Below are 6000 nucleotides of genomic sequence, written 5' to 3'. Positions count from 1 at the left end.
TGATATAATTTGTCCCTTAGTAAAACCTTATGCAAAAGAATTGGCCATCTTAGAAAACCTGTCATGCCTTTGAGCTTTATACAAATAAAGGCACCACGAACCAACTAGGGTGCCCAAAGGGACTCTTTCTCCTTGTCTTCCTTATTTTTAAAAGATTTATTTCTCATTCTTTTTGAAAGCTCATTTACCTACAAATAAGGCAGTTCAGTTCCCCCTTCATAAAGACATAAAAAGGTCAACTGAGATTAATTTGGGGAGGAAGAGGCAATGGAGAAGACCTTTTGGTAAAAATCACAAATCAACAATCTAATGAATTGTCTCAAAGAATTCAAAAAGAGCAAACCAATCCCAAACCTTGGAGAAGAGGAGAAAGGACCAAGGGCAGGCCAGAACAAACAGATTGATATTTATACAGAAGATCAATGAAACAAAAAGTTGGCTCCCTAAAAAGACAAACTGGCAGACCTTTTGCTAGGTCAACTAAAAACAAAGAAACAGAAGACCCAAAAAGCTCAATCAAAAGTGAAAAAGGAGACATCACAGCTGATACCACAGAAACACAAAACATCATCCCTGGATACTAATCCCCATGCACACATACTGGAAAATGCTAAGGAAATGGATGGATTCTTGGAAACAAGCAACCTCCCCAAGCTCAGCCAGGAAGAGCTAGAACTCCCAAACAAACCATCAAGCAATGGAACTGAAGCTGCATTAAAAAACCCTCCAGTGAAGAGTCCCAGAACATATGGCCTCATGGCCAAACTACACCAAACCTAAAAAGAAAAACTGGCTCCTACACTGCAGAAATTACCCTATGGCATAGAGAAGGAAGGACTCTTCCCCAATTTGTTTCATGAAGCCAGCATCACCCTGGTGACAAGGCCAGGGAAGGAAATAATAAAAAGAAAACTGCAGGTCAAAATTCCTCCTGAATACAGATGCAAAAATTCTCAACAAAATCCTAGCAAACCAAATTTGGCAGCAGCAGCAGCAGCACACACACACACACACAAACACCTGCTATGACTAAGTGGGCTCCACTGCAGGTCCAGCCCATGCAAATCTACAAATGTGACCCACCACATAAACAGAAGCAAAAACAGAGATCACATGGTTATCTTAAAAGACACAGAGAAAGCACCCAGCAGAGCTCAGCACCCTTTTATGGATAAGAACTCTTAACAAAATAGGCATAGATGGAACACACCTCAAAACTACAAAAGCCATATCCAACAAAACTATAACCAACATCATACTGGATGGGGAAAAATTAGAAGCCTTCCTGCCTAGGCTCACAACCAGACAATGTTTTCCACTGTCATCAACTCCACTCAACATAGTGCTGGAAGTGCCAGCCAAAGCAATCAGAAAAGAGAGGAAGACCCCAGACATCCAAATGGGAACAAGAGAGGTCGAACCATCACTCCTCCGTGACAACATCATCTTACATCTAGAAAATCTGAAAGACTCAGTCAAGAGACTCCTTGACAATACTCCTTTGTATTAACAAATTCAGCCCCTTAGTAAAACCTTATGCACAAGAACTGGCCATCTTAGATACAATGTCTCAGGATATAAAATCAATGCACACAAATGAGTAGTCTTCCTACACCCCAACAACAGCCAAGCTGAGAACCAAGCCAAAGACTCAACACCTTTCACAACAGCAACAAAGAAAAGCAAAACACCCAGCAATATATCCAACAAAGGAGGCAAAAGACCTCCACAGGGAGAGCCCTAAACCACCAAAGAAGACATCGCAGTGGATGCAAACAAATGCAAAACACGTCATGCTCACAGACCAGCAGCATCCACACACCATCGAGCATCCACACTAGTGATCCCCAGACCCAATGCAATTGCCACCAAAATACCAACATCATTCTTACAGATCTGGAAAACATAATTCTATGATTTTCATAGAACCAGGAAAGAGCCCACACAGCCAAAGCAGCCCCAAGCAAAAAGGACAAAGTTGGGGGTACCACCCACCCCTACCCAGCTCCAAACCACATCACAGGACCACAGCAACCAAACAGCACGACATCAGCATAAGAACAGACACAGACCAAAGAATCAGAGCAGAAAACCCAGAAACAGAGCCATCCTCTGCCACCATCCAAGCTCCAACACAGAAGACAACAACACACACTGGGAAGAAGAATCCCCACTCCGCTGATGGTACCAGGAGAAAGAGACAGCCACATGTGAAAGACTGCAATGGGATCCGCCCCACCCCCAACAAAACTCAGAATGGACAACCAATTCAACCCTAAGGCGTAAAACCATAAGAATTCCAGGAGAAAATGCTGGGAAAGCTCCCACAGGTATTGGCCCAGGCAAACAATCCACAGAGAATCCCCAAAGGCAATCACAGCAACAGTGAAAATCAGCAAATGGGACCCAATCAAACTAGAAAGCCTTCACACAGCCAAGGAAACAATCCACAAAGCAAACAGACAACCCGCATAATGGGAAAAACCATCCACATACCACATTTCTCATAAAGGGCTGAATACACAAAGAACTCACAGAAAAAAACCAACCAACCTACAAAAAAATGGGAAAAGACATGAACAGAAGCCTTCCAGAAGAAGACAAGCCAATGGCCAATGAAGATAGAATGTGCCTCAGATCAAATAGGCAGCCACAACTTCCCTCACACTCCATGAAAATGATATCACAGCACAAAAACTCACCAGGCAAGTGGCACAAAAATTCACAAACTAGCAAATATAGGGAATTCCCAACATAAGCAACCCAAAATGCTGTGGCCTAACACCATTCTCTTTCTAAAGTTTCTCCCCAAGGGTCTCTGAGATGGAGTTTTCTTATGTGCCAAGAAAGCTTGCAAATGACAGACAAAACAGGGGACAAACATCATGTGAAATGGCACCTCAGATTGTGTCCCGAATGCCCCACCGGCCTGGAAGATAAACCCTTCCCACACGGGGGCCTAATCCCCCTGTTCTTGGGGAAACTGCAAGTGAGCTCTGAATTCAAACCAGGCTCCCCGAAAGGACCCTGGAAACAAACAGAACGAATGGCAGGTCTGAAGCTCCCCCTCCACGTGGGTGGAATCAGGATCTCAGTGTGCACCCTGGGAACTCACACAAAAGGCCTGGGGCCTGCACACTGTCCAAATCCATGTCCTTCCCAACTCTGTTCAAATTATGGGGAGCTGAGTCTACTTTGAAGAGACAGAGACAGGAGTTCCCAGGGGCTGAACAGGCTCCAGCAGCTGCTAGCGCTGTGCCTGGTCTCTCACCTTGAAAGGAAGTCGCTCCTGCCTGCAAAGACCCACAGCTTTGACCTGGGTTGCTCCTGCCTCTCACAGCAGTTGCAGGTACCGGAAAATTCCCATGGGGCGCTGATAGGCCTACCCAGGGAGGCCAAGCCTGATGCTGAGAGCTTGGTACTTGTTCTTTGACACCACTGAGAAAAACAGGGACGAACAGTTTGAAGAGAAGGAGAAGGAGTTTATTAATTTGCTGGCAAATGCGGAGGCTGTCAGACTTCTGTCAAAAAGGACCAGCATTCTTCATTCATTCTGTGTTCACTTACAATGCTCCTGGAAATGAGATTTGTTCATCATTCCTCATCCCAGTGTAGAGAAAGCCAAGTGATTTTTTTGTGTATTGATCTTCATGCTGAACTATTTCATTAGATATAAGTTTTTACTGGATTTCTTAAGACAGTCTGTATACAAAGTCATGTAATCTGTGAACAGACAGTTCTATTTTTTTTTTTTTTTTTTTTTATCTAGATGACTTCTCTTTATTTTTAGTGCCTGCTTGTTCTGGCAGGAACCTTCAGCATGATGCTGACCAGCCGTGGTGAAAGCAGACGTCCTTGCTCCTGACCTGATGGACGAGGAAGCAGCCAGTCTGTCACCACTACACAAGGGGTCAGCTGTTGAGCTTTCACAAATGTCCTTCTCAGGTTGAAAACGTTACCTTCTACCTCCAGCGTGTTCAGTATTTTCATCATGAGAATGGTGTTAGCTTTTCTCAAATGCACTTTCTACATTTACTGAGATGAGACAGTGACTTTTGTTTTTCATTCTACTAATATGATATACTATTAAAATAATTGATTTTTGGATGTTAAACCAACCTTTTATTTCTGAAATAAACACACTTGTCCGTGGTTTATAATTCTTTTCATATATTGCTAAATTCAGTTTGCTAGTATTTATTGAGTTATAGGTGAAACGCCTATATGCCTCTGGCCAAAAAAGCGGCTTGAGAGAGAGCAGTGAAAAGACTGTGGGCAGGCATACTTAAGAAACTGAGGCAGAATCCCATGTGGCCAGGTTAGTTGCGGGCCTAACATGAACAAGGTTTTGGCTGGAATAGCAGTTCCAGACTGCGTTAAGGAATTAAGGTTGACTTTAAGGCCTATGAGAAAGCCCTTTGGAACACTGGCCAGATATCCATCAGTAACCTTTCCTGATCTGTGGTAGGTGACGAAGGTTACTTACTGAGGGGTCTGGGAATGGAGTAACCTTTCCTGATCTCTGGTAAGGGACGAGGGTCACTTACTGACGGGTCTGGATTCCTGATCTGTGGTTAGTGATGAAGGTCGCTTGCTGACAGGTCTGGGAATGGTAATGTCATACAGGTATCTAATGGCACAGATGAAATGTGGGCTCATGGAAGGCTTTTGAGAAGTCCACCCTGAGAATTCCTCATAAAAGGCTCCAGGAAACCCCCGCCCCCGACTTAAGGCCTACATGGGAGCAGAGGTTTGCACACAAACTCCTGTATGCCCAAGAAGTTTCTCTATGCCTTGCTTAAAGATTCAAAATAATGGCCTCCAAATGGCATGGTCAGTAATGCCAATAAGAAAAAGAAGGGGGAAATATAGGTGAAACACCCAAATCATCTCTTTCCCCCGTAGCCTCAGGCTTCATCAGATAAGAACAAAGAAAGTAATAACTGACAACATGTTCTTCATTAAGTTATGTTAAACCAGGTTATATTGAAAGGATTATGCTTAACGGTGTATGTTGGGTGGATTATTAGATTACCAGGGAGGAGCTACGTGGTTATAAGCTCTTTAAATGGATCAATGAGGTCATTACTGCATTGTGCCCATGTACAAAATTCCCTATATAAGCCAACTGCAAATAAAGAAGCTGGCCATTTTGCCTGAGCGAGCAGATGGTCACCTTTATTTAAAATACAATTTCAATAAGCGTCCTTATTCTTCGCGACGTCGCTTTTCTGTGAAACCCTTACTGCAACACTGAGGGGAGGAAAGAGGGGCCTGAGTAGGTCCAGAAAGCACAGCAGGGGAGGAGTGGCTGGGAACACACAAAGTGCCAGGCAGGGACTCATGGCCACCGGGTACGAGCCAACAGGGGGGGCGTTCCTGCCTCCAACTTCCCAACCTCCACTTGCTGCCTCTGCCTGGTGGTCATCTGTGCTCTCCATCGTCTGACCTCCTTGTCCCTCTGCCTGACAGCCCTTCCATGTCGTAGTTCCAACCTCCACCTTGGTTTGACTTGCCTAAGGACTGTCTGCTCAACAGTGTCCTCTCCTGCCCATGGGCACCCCCTCTCGTCTGTCTCCCTGCACTGCCCTGTTGTGAATGTTGCTCTTCTTCTGCCCCCACCCAGACTGTGCTGTTCCTGGCCTTGCTCCACCTCATGCCAAACCAGCATGGAAGTGCTCCCCTCTCCATAATTCTCTGTAACCCACAGTCCCCCAGCGCTCCCCACCCCCACAGTGTCCAGCCAGAGGTAGAGAGGAAAGTGTGATGTGAAGGCTGCCTGAATCAGAATCGCTTCGGGGACTGATACAACTTCATGTTCTTGGATCTGGCTCTCCTCAGCACTTTTTCTGAGGTGGCACCTGGTAGCACGCATTCTGACAAACTCTGCAGACATTATTCTTTCACCACAGCTTGAGAAGTGCTGTGGTGAAGGGAACCCAAGATAGTCTCATGGAGGGGAGACTTACTCGCTGCCTCTGCCTGGTGGTCAGCTGTGCA

This window comes from Otolemur garnettii, unplaced genomic scaffold (assembly GCF_000181295.1).
Source record: "Otolemur garnettii isolate 467f Iridium unplaced genomic scaffold, OtoGar3 scaffold00510, whole genome shotgun sequence".
Classification (NCBI taxonomy): Eukaryota; Metazoa; Chordata; class Mammalia; order Primates; family Galagidae; genus Otolemur; species Otolemur garnettii.
The sequence above is the reverse complement of the archived record's forward strand: the minus strand, read 5'-3'. Positions refer to the sequence as shown.